This window comes from Lampetra fluviatilis, chromosome 11 (genome assembly GCF_964198595.1).
Source record: "Lampetra fluviatilis chromosome 11, kcLamFluv1.1, whole genome shotgun sequence".
In the NCBI taxonomy this organism is placed as follows: domain Eukaryota; kingdom Metazoa; phylum Chordata; class Hyperoartia; order Petromyzontiformes; family Petromyzontidae; genus Lampetra; species Lampetra fluviatilis.
Window position 1 is genome coordinate 13,845,735 of NC_136285.1, and position 16,862 is coordinate 13,862,596.

Here is a 16,862-nt window from a genome sequence, read left to right on the forward strand (position 1 = left end):
AATCGCCGCACGCTGAAGCCTTGCGGGTCCACAGACGTGGATTTTAGAGCCTGGTGCGCCAGTTGAAACGATAGGGGCAAGTTTCTTAAATTCGCCTCCAGCACCCCCCTCCCTCCCTCCCTCTCTCCCGACTTTGTCCACCCAGCTGTATAAATGGGAATGCCATGGTTAAGTAGATTAGCAGTGGAACCACAGATAAGTGGCGAAGCAGCGACTGGTGCGAAATCTCCCCCCCCCAAGCTCTACGAGCCTCTGTATATAAAGGTGTTATCGGCCAAGATGTGTGAACGGCAGTGTAGAAGCGGAGGCCAACATCCCTTCTAGGGGGCCACTCTGGAGCAGAGGCCCTTTCACCAGCAGCGGCGTGAGCAAGACACTAAAGGCCTTGCACCTTTGTTTATGCCTGAAAAAAAAGATGTCGTACACTGACGTTTCAGGTCATGGCCCTTTTTCAGAGTAAATTCAAAACTGTGAATGTTAGGGTTGAGGCACGTGTCTCGCATCAACCAATAGCACGGCTTTCACGAGAACTTAATTTCCCATTTAATATTAACTCGGCCGCTGGTAGGCTGGAGTAGGTAGCAGAGTGACTAGAAAACCACAGCCTTCGTGAGAGGTACACTGGATGTGGTGGGCCCAATGCGACTATATTTGCTGGTTCGCCAACCCGCACAGACCACGCTAAAATTAAGCTCTGTGTGTCATTGATTTGAAGGCCGTAACTCTTTAGCAGAACGGCGAATGAAACATCAGAGGGGAGACTTGTCCTGCAGTGGCTCGTGTCCAGGGATTCATCTCATCCGGGGTCTCTCTGGTCTGGCGATCCAGGAAATCTGGCCTACGAGTCGCGTGCCACGTGCTCACTCCAGGGCACCAAGCGACCCAGAACACATTCAGCGATAAATTAATCTCGTCAAATGTCTATAAAACGTCGCGTAATTCTCCGCTGTCGGTCCCAAGCGCGTGAGCGCAGACGCGTCCGCGAACGTGCCGCGTGCTCGATTGCGTCTCGACGTCGTGGGCGTCTGCGAACAGAGGAAACAATTAGCGGCCGCGGGCTGAGCCACGCATGGCGTGCCGTGCGGTCGTCGCGGAAAACGTGAAGAACGTTCATTTTGCCACGGCAGGTTGTGACAAACAAACAGCGAGCATCTTGTGATCCCGCATCATAACATTGACGAAGCGGCGTAAGCGTTAATTGCCGGTGTAAACGTTCAAAACGCCGCATTGCGCGCAAAACTTTTGACGTCCGAATGGCTGCAGCGGCTGCTGCATTCGGTGCGTTTCGTGAGACTGGAAATCCCCGCGCTGCTTAATGTAGCGTGCTCTCATTTACCGTTTCTCATTAAGTTGTTATGGCAGATGCTTTATTATTGCGCTGGAAATTAAAACGATTCCGTAAGTTGTTCGTGTAAACGCGCGTGTTGATGTGTGCTCGCGGGGAGCGGGAGTACAGCGGTTCGTGTGCAGCGTAGCACTACGAACCTGGCGGCCCGAGTTCGATTCCCGCTCAGACAGGATGGAGCTCTGCTTATTTTTACTTTCATCGTAAATAAAAAAAAAACAGATCTTCAAAATATCAAAAACTAATTCAGCGATATCAGAGAATTTAACATCCGTTTATTAAAATCTTGACTTAAAGCTTTCGTGACTGCAGGAATTCATCTTCTTTGGGTCTTTCGGTAAAGTCACGTAGATAGGTTCAAAGAAAATAACAAAAAAACTACGACGTTTCGACCGCAACACAAGCGGTCGTGTTACGATCGAAACGTCGTAGTTTTTTGTCATTTTATTTTAACCTATCTACGTGACTTTACTGAAAGACCCGAAGAATATCCGTTGAATTTTCCAACTTATCATGGCTTCTTCTAGATGTGAAGCTTTCGTGACTGCAAGGATTCATACTCTTAGGTTTTTTTCGGTAAAGTCACGTAGGTAAAACATATATAGATACATATGTAATAAATAATAAAAGATAAATAAAAATAATAGAATAAATAATAGAAATAAAATAATAAATCACGACGTTTCAGAGGCAACACAAGCTGCCCTCTTCAGGTGGAACCGTCACAGCACGATTGCTCTATCAAGTTATCATGGCTTGGTGGGGGATTAAGGGGGGGACGTCGTATACCGAGGTGGTAATGTCCAGCATGCAGGGGGCTGTGATGGATGGTGGCGGTTGTGTACACGATCTGCAGGAAAGTGCAATACCTTGGCTCGCCAGGAGAAGGCAGTGGTAAAGCGCGTGGACTAATCTCCATCTTCTTGGTTTTTTCGGTAAAGTCACGTAGAAGGGAAGTAATAAAATAATAAAAATAAAACATAATAAAATGAAACAATTCTCATTTTATTATGTTTTATTTTTATTATTTTATTACTTCCCTTCTACGTGACTTTATCGAAAAAACCAAGAAGATGAATCCCTGCAGTCACGAAAGCTTTAAATCGAAATTTAATCTCCATCTGTTTCCATCTGTACGGAGAGTGTTGCCTCCTCGCGTGCCAACACTCCCTACCGCCTGTTATAATTCATGATTCAGATTTTATTTATCCAAGAAAGCCTCACTGAGTCTCAATGCTCATTTTCAGGAAGGTCCTACCAAGTTGTTGCAGTCAGGGCCGCTGCCGCTGCCGTGTGCAATTTGCAGTGAAGTTTTCAGCACTGGAATGTTTTGGACAACATAAACATTTTTTGATATTTATTTATCTATTATATTTATTATAATCCAAGGGAGAAACCCGGAGTGGCTGGAGGAATCCATACAAAACAGGGGGGGGTGGGGTGGGAGGGGGGGAGAGAATACGAACTCGACACACACAGAGGCACCGGCATCTTGCTGCGAGGCGCAAGTGCAACTACTGCGCCAGCAATGAACTGACGAGGCAGATTTAGATTGTATTTAGTTCAGCAGGAAGAGCGCCAATGAGCCGTTTGCCACCATTTCATGCCTTTCCTGACAGTGTGTGTATATATTTTTATTTTTATTTTACCCAGTGCACTTCCCGCCCACCCCCACCCCATCTTCCACCCTTTACACCACTTAGCTCCATGACTGAGACCGTGGGAGACGGCTGCAAGCCGTGAATTTGATGGCATCGGTTTGAGTCAATCCGGTGGTTTCAGATATTGTAAGGAATGGGCCCCTAAGGGATGTGCTTGAATCATCCAACATCTCCCCGCCCGCCCACCTTCCCTATCGCACAAAATTGTACGACTCACTGTCACGGCTGTTGGTGTGCATCCTCCCGATAGCTGATGCGAATGTAACCATTGGGTGTGGACTTTTCCAATGAGTTGTTTTAATATATAGATACATATGTATGTATTGGCTGTGTGTGTTTAATTGTTTTTTTTTTCAAAACCGTCCTGGGATCGGTTTCACGGCCCAACTGGTGAACACTGAACCGGAGTGAGTTACACTTTTTTTTGTGACGCGAGCGCACTGGACTTGCAGTCCAGAGGTCGCCGTGTTCCATCCGATCTGCAGGCGCGGAAGTCGAGATAATTGGCCAATTCTTAAATCGCTTCCGTCGATGTCCCAGCCGCCGGGTACAGTGCGCATAGATGAAACATCGTAAGTCTTTTGCGTTAACCTCATTTACGCGCGGATGTGCAAGTGACGCTTCGAGTAAGGGGGCCCAGAGGGCATGACCTGAAAGCACCCATCACCCTACATGGCCCTCGCTGGAAATATGGTGGTCAGCGTTCGCTGTTCCAGAGAGCGTGTGGGCACCCTGTGAGGTCAGACTTCCTCCCAAAGTCACCACCACCACTACCCACACGACCGCTACGTGCAGTAGTAGCAGTGGCACCGCCACCGCTACAAGTACCACTGTCACCAGCACTACCATCACGACCACCAGCACCACAGGCATCCAGCAAACAAAGATAACGAGCTGCCGTATAACCTTAAACCGACTGTTGGGGCAAGTTCTGTTAGTGAGTACAGCACACGAGAGGGTGGGTGTCTAACATCAACCACCTTTGTCTCCTCAGCGCTTATGTACACACACCGCACAAGGTACTCATGTAAGGCTGAGTAGACTTCAGGGTGGCTCAAGGACAAATTCAAATGCTCACCACATGAGCAGGAATCGTAGCGCAGCGCGCTAACCACTGCGCCACCGCTCCCCACAAGTACCAGCACCACTAGAACTGCCAACACCAGCAGGACCACTACCAGCACCACTATCGCCAGCACCACCATCACTGTCACAACCGTCATAGCCACCTCTACCATAATAAACATCATCGATATCTTCAACACCACCGCCGCTGCTACCACTACCACCACCACCAGAATCAGTATCAGCACCACCACCACCACCAGGGCCAGTGGCGCCAGAACCACCACCCACACCACAGTAGCAGCAGCCACCACCACCACGACGACAACGGTTTAGTCAGTTGCCCGTCACTAATGATGATGGCCGCTTCTGTGAAAAAAAATATCGGGAAGCGTAAATGTCAAGAAATGCAAGCTATGCAAATCCACTCGGGGCAGGCGATTTTTCTAAATGTAAATGTCACTCGGTGGAGGAGAGAGATGCGACTTGATCCGTGTGTCACGTGGACGCGCGTCCGCTCGAGAGCCGCACAAACGGCACAGGACACAAACACACGTGCGTGTGTTTGTGGGTGGGTGTGTGGGTGGGTGTGTGTGTGTGTGGGTGAGTGTGTGGGTGGGTGTGTGTGTGGGTGAGTGTGTGGGTGGGTGAGTGTGTGGATGGGTGAGTGTGTGTGAGTGTATGGGTGGGTGAGTGTGTGGGTGAGTGTGTGTGGATGAGTGTGTGTGTGGGTGAGTGTGTGTGGGTGAATGTGTGGGTGGGTGAGTGAGTGAGTGTGTGGGTGGGGGGGAGCGGTAGTGTAGCGGTTAGCGCGCTGCGCTATGAACCTGGCGACCCGGGTTCGATTCCCGCTCACGGCCAACACCCAGTGACGATTATCTGAATCGGTCCACGGCCTCCCTCTAGATCGACTTAGCCTCGCCACTGGGGATACAAAAGCGGCCGGGCGTGGTGCTGACCTCCCACCCCCCTCATGTGCCGTGGCGGCTTTCATAAGTGCTACTCGCTAACAGCACTTGCCCCAACAGTACGTTAAGGCTACACAGGGAATCTTTGTCTTTGTGTGCGCCCATGGGCATGCGCGCGTGCGGCCCTCAAAAATTTGAATTTCGCGAGATGGGACCAAGTGGATTGCGGCGGAATGGAAATCAATTCAACACCGGGGATGTGAAATTCATGTCCGTCCGTGGTCACGGTTCTCCCGGAGACCACGAGCAAGGGGTTATATCGGTCTCCGTGTGTGAATTTCTGCCCCAAATAAATTGGAACTCGCGAGCCCCTTTCACTTTGCCGTTGATTTTTTTTCATGGAAAATCTACGGAAGCCTCTGACTCGTGTGGCCAGTGACTTTATGATGAAAGTGCTTTCACCATCTGCTCTTCCGTCCGCAGGGTTTGGGATGTGGGCCAGTGGGGGGGTGGGGGGGGGGCTAAGCCCTCCTGCTGAAGACACAGCCGCCCCCCCCCCCTATTATAAATTATTTTATTCAAGTCAGTAAATGTAGGTATGGTAGAGCCTTACCTGACACACACGAGTATGTATGTTGCGCCGTACGTAGCCAACCGTGCTAATCGAAGGTGCGTGGGAAGGACAACAAACTAAACACGAAAAGCAGTTCTTAATGAGATAGGTTTGCGATTAAGATGGTTTAAATGTGCAGAGCTCCAGTTTCTTCCTAGTATCGGAAGGAAGAGCGTTCCAGACGGCCGCAGAAGCGCATCTGAAAGCGCCCGAGCGTTTCGCTCTACCACCAGCACGGTGGGCGCTTCTTCAGGAGTTCTGTTGTTGGGAGTTCAGTTCCTGAATAAGCTCCAAGCACGTGGCGTGAACCGTCGGACGTCCTGATCGGAGTGTGCTAAACAGTGTGATTGAGGTGAGCGTGAGCGCAGTGAGGGCAGAGCGTTCAACAGTGAGTGTGGTGAGCGTAGTGAGTGCAGTGTGTGACTGCGGTGAGTGTGGTGAGTGGAATGTGCCTAGCAGTGTGAGTGTGGTGAGCGTGAGCGCAAGTGAGGGCGGTTTGTTTAACACATTGTCCTGCGGAGGGAGCTGGTAGGAACGTTGGGTTGCTCGGTCAATGGCCAGGGTCAACGGCGGCGTGGTGTATTCCGTAAATATGCCCGACTGTGAGGGCGGGCACAAGCCGGCGTGAGTAGGTTAAACGTTGAGTTTTATAAGGGCACCACGGGGTGACCAGCCCCTCCCCACCCAGCCCCACCCCTCCCACCCCCCACCCAGCCCCACCCTCCCCACCCAGCCCCTCCCCACCCTCCCCTCCCCACCCAGCCCCACCCTCCCCACCAGCCCCTCCCCACCCCACCTTCCCCTCCTCACCCATACCCTCCCTCCCCACCCAGCCACCCCCTGCACGACGGACGGACGGACACAATAATCCCCTGTGGGCTGGTGGAACCAGTGGGTTCCTACCAGTAACAGTGAATGTGGTGAGCGGAGTGAGTGTGCACAGAAGCACCGATGATGTGCGTAGGTTGCCCATGCAGTGAAATCAATGGACAGTGGTAACCCCCGAGAGGGCTCTTATTTTTAATGTCAGCTCCGCGAAAAGACTGTCCCAAAAATATATTCTCTCAACCCAGCACAATCTTTTTTTTTTAATAAAAAAGTGTAGAGAATAACGTTTTCTTGGAGACTCGCGAACATACTTATCTCCATCTGTCCGATGTGTTTTCGTGAGTGTACCGCGCGTCGTTCGGCGCAATGTCCGACGTTTCGTGGCGGGAGCATCTTCGAAAACTGAAGTCAGCGTTATCGGCTCGCTGAGAACAGGCGGCATTGGCAGCGGCTCCCTCTCCTTCGTAAGAAGCTTCTCAAAACTTGGCGAAGTTTCCACCTCCTCCCCCCCACCTCATCGTCCTCCTCCCCTCTCCTCCCCCTCGTCCTCCGGGGCCGTACATAAATGACGTCACACGATTTTGGACGATTTTTGACCCCCCCCCCCTAGTCACACGGCGTCACAAAAAGTCAGACCCCCCCTCAAATGTGACGTCACAAAGCTCTGCCCCCCCCCCCCCCCCAAAAAAAAACATGCTTCAAATGGCTTTAAACTATTGTCATTGTAGTGTTTATTTAATGTGGCGCTGCACTCTGATGTTGTAGGAGAAAACATTTATCAAAATAGTATATATAATTAAGTATAACGTGTTGTCTATATTCATTTAAAGTTGCGCATTTTGATGTGACGTCACATTTCTCCACCCCCCCCCCTCGTCACACATCGTCACAAATATCTGCCCCCATCCCCAGGTGCGTGACGTCATTTATGGACGGCCCCTCCTCCCCTTTTTGTCCTCTCTCTCGTACCGCAGCCCCGTACCACGCAGTCCGTTACGACGCCTCGAGGCGATCGACTTCTGGACATTTCGCACGCAGCTGCGCCTTACGCAATCGGCCGCTGGTTTTCATTGCCGGGTTTGCGATCGCGACCCAATGTGCCACCCCACTCCCCTCCCACTGCGCATCAGGCGACAGCTTTTAGACGCGGCCAAACGCTCGCGGTCTCGCCCGCGCGCGATCTGCGGGGGCAGCAATTACGTGTAATTGTGTCGCGTGGCAAAGCCCCGGAATTTGTTCACTCTTGCAACACCAACAACAAATGCTACTCGAGCTCCCACGCGCGTGCGCGCTCACACACCGATAGACACACACAGACAAACACAGACACACACAGACACAACAACCGCCCCAATTCGCCACTAAGTGGCGGTGACGTCACCACGACGCTTGTGCCAGGCCAGGTGCACCTTGAGGCCACGTGAAGTGTCGAACGCCCGCTGGCAGGAGGTCACGGGGCAGACCCAGCAGGTGCCACGGGTCGACTGACTGAGATGACCGAGATGACTGGCTGATGTACCACCTGTGCCCCCTACTGTGCCAACTTTGCCACAGACACACACAGATACAGACATACACAGACAAACACAGACACACACACATTCGTTGTTTGATTCTCTGGTTTTTATTAAAATAAATATTTCGTTGTTTGCTCACACGACCAGGACAGCAGCCTATACAGCACCATGAACACAAAGATTCGACTCGCGGCCGATGATTTCCGCCCGATTGTCACGCCGATTGCGACAGCCCTCGCCTCTCTCAAACAGGTCACCGCCTGCTATAGCTTGGACGACGACGTCCCCCCCCCCACCCCCGGTCCCTTGCCCACTCATCGGCTCGCTTTGACTCCGCGCTCCCTGGCCGCTTGCCGGAGCGCTCCACAGATGCCACGTGGTAACGACCCCTCCGCTCTTTAATTCTGCGCTAAGGAAGTGGCTCCTTGATCACGCACGCGCGTGGGTTTATTTATTTATTTGTGAGAACGATGCCGTTAGCCCGGCGTCAACCTTTCCTCCGTCTTCGCCCACCATTTGATTTCGATTGTCTACAGAATTCTTTGAGCGTTGTGCGCATGGGGGGGACCATGCACACGGTGGTGATGCCGATCCGCACGGAGGCTTCATTTCTCACGGAATATTCTTCCGTTGCCCTCCAAAAGGGCAACTCTTGAAGCTGAGGGAGGGTGGCGGCACAGGACGGACGATACAACATTTAATCCAGAAAACTATAAACTATTTGTAATTCTACCAGATACGGCCCACTGAGACTATGCGGCTCTTCTTCAGCAGCGACCTGCCCACAAATGGCAGCTCAACAAAGTGGCTTATCACGTGGACATTGTTAGCGACCGAATGCTCTAGATGCATGTTGTTTCTAAATGTGAAGGGAAAACCCGGAGGACCCGGAGACAAATCTTTGCTTCCAGAGCTCTTCCCCGAGACAGCTCCCGCTAAAAATGAAGCCCTGATGCTGCCGATGAAATTCCCGCAATCGTTGTCCCCGCGTGGTGATCAACAACAACAACAACGACAACAACAACAACAACGACAGTGGAGGTCTGGCTCGCAATTTGTGGAATTGGAGACGAAGATGTTTGCCATGCATGGCTACTACCCCTGCCCTGCTCATAATTAAATCTCCCGCGTGTGTTTAATGGAGCGTCTGCTGCCGCTTAGCATCGAAAGCCGCCCCCGATTTGCGCCGTCGTGTGTTTCCCCCGTCAATTTGTTTGAGGGTCGCCTCCTGAAACGTCGCCGCGCCGCGGAGCCGCGACGGCTGCGAGGTCACAGACCCGGGAAAGGGGGGGGCCCTGAGGTCACAACGATGAAGACGAACGCCACTGCGCTTGATGATCACTCGGAAACCGGCACCAGCGCCGCTCCTCATCTTCGAAGCCCTCCGTCGCCATCCCTGGACGAATCGAGCCGCACCGATCGATTTGTTGACGGTCAGAGCGAGCCTGACTCTGCCGACGAGAGGCACGGAATGTCGACACGGCTCCTGGGTGCGGTTGTACGCCGACAAAGCACGCGCTCTCAGGGTTGTGTGCGGCCGATGGGAATCTCCATGACCTCTCAAATTTAGCTCGAGGCTCTCACTCAACCCTGAGGGGGGGGGAAGGTGGAGGGTGCCCATTACGTTCCGGAGTCACGGCGACTGCGCTGCCGGGCGTTGATGGCCGGCGACCGACCGCGACGCTTCACGTCTCGAACGTCGCGAGGCGAACGCCGCCGCCGCCGTCACCCGCGCGCGCTGCTCGTTAGCGCCCCTCTCGCTGCCCCGAGGCTGCGAGTTGGGGCGGCCGTCCATGCGCTGAACCCGCGCCTGAAGTCCAGAGGTCGCAACCAGGTACCCGATACCCGTACCCTACCCGATACCCGGCTACCCGTACCCGGCCGGGTACGGGTACCCGTTTGCGACCCTGGTGCGGCCGGGTACGGGTACGGGTAGGCCGTGAGTCACTGGTGAGTCACCGTTTGTCACTCATTTCCCAACGTCTTGTCTCTTCTCACAATTCAAGTTCCTAGAATCAACCCACCCGTGCCTGCAACATGGCTTCATCCCAGAGGTCGCAATCGGGTACCCGTACCCTACCCGATACCCGGCCGGGTACGGGTACGGCCGGGTACGGGTACCCGTTTGCGACCCTGGTGCGGCCGGGTACGGGTAAGGAATCAAAACCCGTTTGCGACCTCTGGCCTGAACCCCCCCCCCGTCTCCTCGAGGGATCCGTATGGCTGCCCGCGCCGTTGATCAGCCAGCGCTGCAAAACTCCGACAGCCATTTCGGGATAAAAAAAAAATTCAAGGGGAGGCCAAATGTTTATTGACGAGAAATATGACGGAGTTTTAGCAAAAAATATTTTAAAAAAATAGTTCGTGGACTCCATTCGGTGGAGAGGGGTTGGAGGGGGGGGATCGCCTTGGGCAGTGACGTAGCGTGGTTGGCTTGGGACCCGGCGCAGCCGACTGTTCAGTTCCACCGTCTCCGTAGCCCGGCGTCTGGGCCACGATGGCCCCCGTTAGCCGGGGCGCAGTTGCACCGCCTGCACACTCCTCGACGGCTCGGAAAGGCGCTCTCACAAGGCGCGCACCGCGCCTCGGTTACGCAAGAGCTGTCGTCCCGATGGGCCGATGAGTCTCCGACACGACATGTTTTGGACGTGGGGATGAATTTATTAATTCGTCTGTTGATGTATTTATCTATCTACGTTTGGATCAGAGAACTCCCCTCGCGATGGAGCTTGGGTAGTTAATTAAAGAGGAGAATAATAATAATAACGCCGGAGTGATTGTTCTGGCAGCCTGGTTAATCGGGCCCTGGTGAATCCGGGCGAGTCCAGACACGCGGCGGTGGTGTTGATGGTGGTGGTGGTGGCGGAGTCTAAAGGGGATTGTTTCCTCTCAGTGTGATGGAGGGCGGCCGATTTAAACCCTCGCGCCCGCATCAGCTGCAGAGTGGGCGAGAGGAGATGGGGCGTGCGTAGTCATAATACTTATACGATTATTATAATGAATAAAGAATACACCGCGCTTTGTCAATTCACTGCTTGACGAGGGCCTCCCTTCACCTGGCTACGTATGGTGCGAAAGAAGTTCAACATTCGTACATACATACGTGCGGGGCGTGGGGGCTAATTTGCCATACTTCACCACGATGGTCAGTGCGGGTTTTGGGTCGAGGCAGGGGACAGTCGGCGTGGCGTAGTGCAGTACAACTCTGGATATTGATGCACTGCCCTCTGCTGCCAAACCGCGCAGCCACGCAGCCGACAGTACCAGGTGCACGCATGGTGGCCGCCCGTCCAAGCAACACCCTCGACTCAGTTTGACACGTGGTGGTCGTAGTAGTAGCAGCCTTTCGCGACCAATATTATCCACGATCGAGGTTTTTTGGGTCAGATTGCGTAAATATAAATGCGTCATATTATTGGTTCTTTCGGTAAAATCATGTAGAAGGGAAATTATAAAATAATAAAAAGATATTTTTATTTTATTAAAGTCACGTAGAAGGGAAATAATAATAACCGAAAGGACCAAGAATATGAATCCCTGCAGTCACGAAAACTTTAAATCAAAATATAAATGTGTCGTTAAACCCGCCACCACCTGACACAGCCAATTGGTAAGCTTTGTCACGGAATCAAAATATGGCAATTCGTAACGAGGAGAGCACAGGATGGGTTTACTCTCCCACACACCGGTGTGCTGTACTAGTAACGAACTGTAATGTTTTGTTGACGTGACAACCTTACTAATTGGCTGTGTCGGTTGGTGGCGGGTTTAACGACACGATCTATCCCAAAAAAATATATATCTTGTTATAGATCGTAAAGCTCAGTCACTGTAAGCTTCTAAGACCTCGGCGAGATGGGTTGCATGCTGGACGATTTACCTCCTTGGCCGAAGTAGAGACGCCTCGCGCAACAACGAATGCATCGTGAGCACGGCGCCCCGGGTGGCCCTGCTTGGCCCCCCAGCGCCAATCAGACGTCTTCTGAACCCAGCTCAGCACAGTTTGGTTCTGGCTCGGCTCGACAAATAAGCCAACGGGAAACGGCCCGGGGCCGCGACGAGCCGCCGGACTGTCGCGGCCCAGATATGCCAGCGGAAAAGGAGCGCGCGGATTAGTATGTTTAACATGTTTAGCATGTTTAACATGTTTAGCATGTTTAGCATGTTTAGCATGTTTAGCGACGGCTGGCAGAACAAGCGAGCGCAGCGACTGGTTTTGCGGTGCGGGAGCGACGGAGCGGCGGTGGCTGTGGGTGTTTTTTTCTTCTTCGAACGTCCTCGGTTTGTCAAAACTTACCCGCTGGGATTTCTGCTTTTTCATAATCCTGACAGCCTTTTTAAAGCGAATTAAAAAATAAATTTGCGGCGCGCTACCGTCGGGCAGATAACGCTCTTACAAGTGCGTGACCTCCTCGGGGATTATGAATCGGCGATTTTTGCCACGTGTACAGGCGGCAACACCGCTCGCTGCGCGTTCAAGCCAAGGAGCTGTCAGTGGCCACCGCGTGAGGTTTGGTCCTCCTCGAGGAAGCGCCGTTGGGGCTCCGTGGGCCTCACCGTCCATTCTGGACGCGTGTGAACAAGAGCTGCGTAGCTCGTCGCTATTTCTCCAGGATAAATGAGGATTGTGATTCTGAAATAACGTCTGCGAGTTGTCGCGGTTGTGCGGTACGGCTGTCCGACGGTGGCGAGATGTTAACTCCCTCGCCTGGTATACAGGAGGTCGTGGGTACGATCCCCACCGTGACGCCTGTCTGTTCGGGGGAGAGAGTCGGGGCTCAACGTGTGGCGAATCCGCAATTCGGAACAATGGAGCTACACGAGACCCATAGGCATGCACAGCGTTCCGTGGACTTACATCGGGGACCAGGGCTGAATTACAGCCAGGTCGGTGACCCAGATAGCGTCTCCACGCTGGCACACCACATCCAGTTTACCTCTCCCTATGGTTGTGGCATCTAAAACTAAATTATTTTTAATTTCAACAGGTAAGGCTCGCTGATCTATGTAGCTCTTTTCCAGAAGATACCTGAGCCACAAATGATTGCTCAACGAAGTTGCTTTTCACGTGGACATTTGTCGCGGGCAAGTTATCTAAATACGTGACGTTGATTCTAAATGTGGAGGGAAAAAACGGAGGACCCGGAGAAAAATCCACGCGACCACGGGGAAAACATGCACACTTCAAATATACAGCAGGTGTCAGGGTCGGGATCGAACCCACGTACCTCCTGTATACCAGGCGAGGTAGTTAACATCTCCTAGCCACCGTGGCACCCAACGACCCAGGAAATATTCGTTGAAGAAAAAGCTGTGGTGGTATCAAATTGAACTTCAAATCCTGGCAATTGGCCCGAGATGAGCGGAAATCCTCGCGCAGAGCCTCACGAATGACTTCCGGAGTTGCGTTATTTTCCAGAATTTTTTTGGTTTTTATTTCGCGACGATGAACATTACGCCAAGGGAGGGAAATAGCAGACAATAGCTTTTTAAAAAAAAAAATTCCGGAGCATCCCTTGAGGCCCTGTATATTTTGTTGTTGTTTTAAATGCTGCCTCCCTTTAACAAAACTTCCATCTCTCGCTGTTCAATCACACACTCGTCTTTGTTTTGTTTTACAATAACCACTCTTGCCTTGCCCGCGTGAGTTGAAAGCGATTAATAACTACAACACCGCTGTTGCGTTGCGTTCCGTCAATTAAAATACAATTTTTTATTTCTAAAGCCCTTAAAAGGTGTTGGAATATTCGTTTTGCCGACAACACAGGGTGTGCTCTGAATTGCTTATCAGCGGCCAAGAATTGACGCACGGATTCACATTTTTATATTTAAATAGATGCAGTATTTTTGGAATGTTCCCAAGCACGGGCACAGGCACACTATGGGTGTTGTGAGTGTCTGGACAACCTCAACGTGTTACGATGCTGCTCAGAGACACCCATTAAATTTGAACGACAAAAACAAATAATGGTATTTAGTTGTTGTTATTGTTGTTGTGGAGAGTCTGGGTTTTTGTTGGGGAGTCTGGGTTTTTGTTGTTGTTGGGGAGTTTGTCTCGCTTTCGACTCGGTGACGTAAGTGCGAATTGGGAAGCTCTACAAATGCACAGCAGCGCACGAACAGCCGACGCAGAACTGAGTCAGCAGCAGACAGTAGTTGAGTGAATTTAATATCAGGGTGGTTCAGATGTCACGTGACCCCTATTTCATTCTCTAACTTAATATTTTTTGGCGTACGGTTTAAGTAAAACAAAAATGAATATGCAAAGGGAGAAAAAGCATGTTAATTAATTTGTCGTCACAAGACATCTGGACCACCCTGCAGTTATCGATTTTAAAAGACCCGCGTATAACTTGAAAATGTCCAACACTCTGCTGCCGAACGCTGTCATCTGCTCGCCGTGTCGCCCTTCATAGCGAGCTTCGTAGCTCAACAACGGGCCTCGCTCGACGGGGAAACGAAGAACTTCCCACTCTGATTCGAAGCAGAACTCCTCTTAGGCACGGCAACGAACGGGAGACCCACACCCCCCTCCCCCCTCGTGGTGTGCGTGTGGCTGCGCTGTCCAACGGGAACACCGACGGGAAGAAGAAGCAGCAGCGGCAGCATTGCAACGAGATGTCCCTCGCGCATCGGACGGCCAGGGTCGAGAAGACACACGACGACGAGGCGAAGGAGACACGCACGGACACCCCTGAGAAAACGCCCGGAGACATATCGCGTAGCCGGCGAGACAGGGCAGCCCCTCGCTGCCCATCGCGCACGAAACTCCGACAGAGGCTCTCCAGCCGCCCCGCCTCCTGCCCCCCGCCTCCTGCCCGCGTGAATTCCGCGCCCGAGCCGCGCGCGCCGTCGTTCGTTCGCGAGGTGACGGCGGACATCGGCGGTCGCCTACAACGCGGGGACGGTCAAGATCCTTCCTCGATTACGGGATCTCTCACGCACGCGTGCGCGCGCACACGAACGCGCGCGCGCACGCACGCAGGGACGCGCGCGCACACCGAAAAGCTTGTCTGAGTCCGCGTAAATGAACACAAAATGTAGTAAACGCGCCGGAATTTAATCCACGGGATTATTTTTCCGTTGCGCTCGCCGGCGGGAGGCTGCTGCTGCTGCTGCTGGTGGGGGTTGGATGGTTGGGGGGGGGAGGTAGCTAGGGAACGTGTTCGTTCCGGGCATCGTTCCGCGGGGCCGTGTGATTTATTTTCCACTCGACCGCCACCTGCTCCTCCTGCTCCTCCTGGCATTTACTCGGCACATCTTCCAGTGGCGCGGCGTCCTCACTGTGCACACCGACCCCGCGAGACGCCGAGATTTCGTCCATGAATTTGACCGAATAACGAGGGTGGCGGCGGCAGCGGCTCGCCGTTTATCAACACAAATAAATGTGCATTTATATCTTGGGACATGTGTTTGTTGTAATATACGTTTACGAGCCCTCTTGCTTGTGTCTTGATTGTTGTAAAATTAATATTCGTGTCCGAATACGGAGATTTCTCCAGAATAAAAATCGCTTGCGTTTCTCTCTTTTGTGCTCGTGTCCGTCTCGTTCTAACTCTCGCTCTCTCTCCCTCTCCCTCGTTCTCTCTCTCACGCTCTCTCCCTCGTACTCTCTCTTTCTCTTTCACGCTCTCACGCTCTCTCTCACTCTCACGCTCTCTCTCTCACTCTCACGCTCTCTCTCTCACTCTCGCACTCTCTGTCCCTGGCTGTATCTCCCTCCCCGCTCTTCATGCCTCCTTCCCCGCCGCCACCACCCCGCTTCGCTTGCCTTGTCAACCCCCGCGGGCTCCCGCGCTATGATGGATGGCGTCCCAGAGACAAACCTGACCCAGTTTTTTCTGAAGGTCAGCGCTTGGTGAAGGCACCGGGAAATGTTTCTCTTTGGCTGGACCACCACGGGACGGGCCCCTGCCATCCACGTGCTCCGCAGGGTGGTCACACAATCGAAATCCCGAACCAGAATTCGTTTTACATTTTTTTTTATTTGTTGCTTTGTTTTACGAAATCACTGCTCTGCCCCGCGAACCCGCTTTCTCTTTCCGCGCGAAGTTGCTTAATTGGGTCTCCTTGTTAACGAGACGATTGCCCACGGACGCAAGATTACCTACGGACGGTACGCGCGCAGGCGATGCAGCTGCTGCATTGGTCTTGGAGGAGACGGTTGTACCGCCAGCGATCTGCCCCCACCGTCCCTAGCAGCCTCCGTCACCACCTCCACCATCATAACCCTCCGGCCTACACCATACATTATACACCCTATACCATTCACGTTACACTATACACCACACACTATACACCCTACACTATACACCCTACACCTTCATACACCCTAATCCTACACCTTCACCATACACCCTACATCCTACACCACCACCTCCATTCTACACCACACACCACCTCCACCAGACACCCTACACCACACACCCTACACAACCACCTCCACCCTACACCACATACCACCACCACCTCCATTCTACACCACACACCCTAACCCTCCACGATGCGACATACACCCATCACATCCATATGAAAAATACGCCGTGACGTTACGCCTGCCGCCCTTGTGCGTGCGTATACACAGTATAGAGTAAATATACACACATTGTGCATTCTGTACACATTACATGTTTACTTTGTACAGCATTGTCCCTGTATATGTCAATTCGCCAGTCCACTCTACACACACACACACACATATATTTTACAATGTTTTTCAATCCAAATCAAAGGACCACCGCGGTTTGTCGCTGTTTAGCATTTCGCAAAACGCGTGCCGTCAAAACGCCGTTCACTCCCCCCCCCACCTCCTCCCCTTTAGCCATCGCTCGCCCTCGATTCCCCCGCATCAAACGACTTGTCCCCCCTCCCTCTGTTCCTCTCTGCGGCGGAGCTACGCGGGGACGTCAGGCACCCACCCCACCG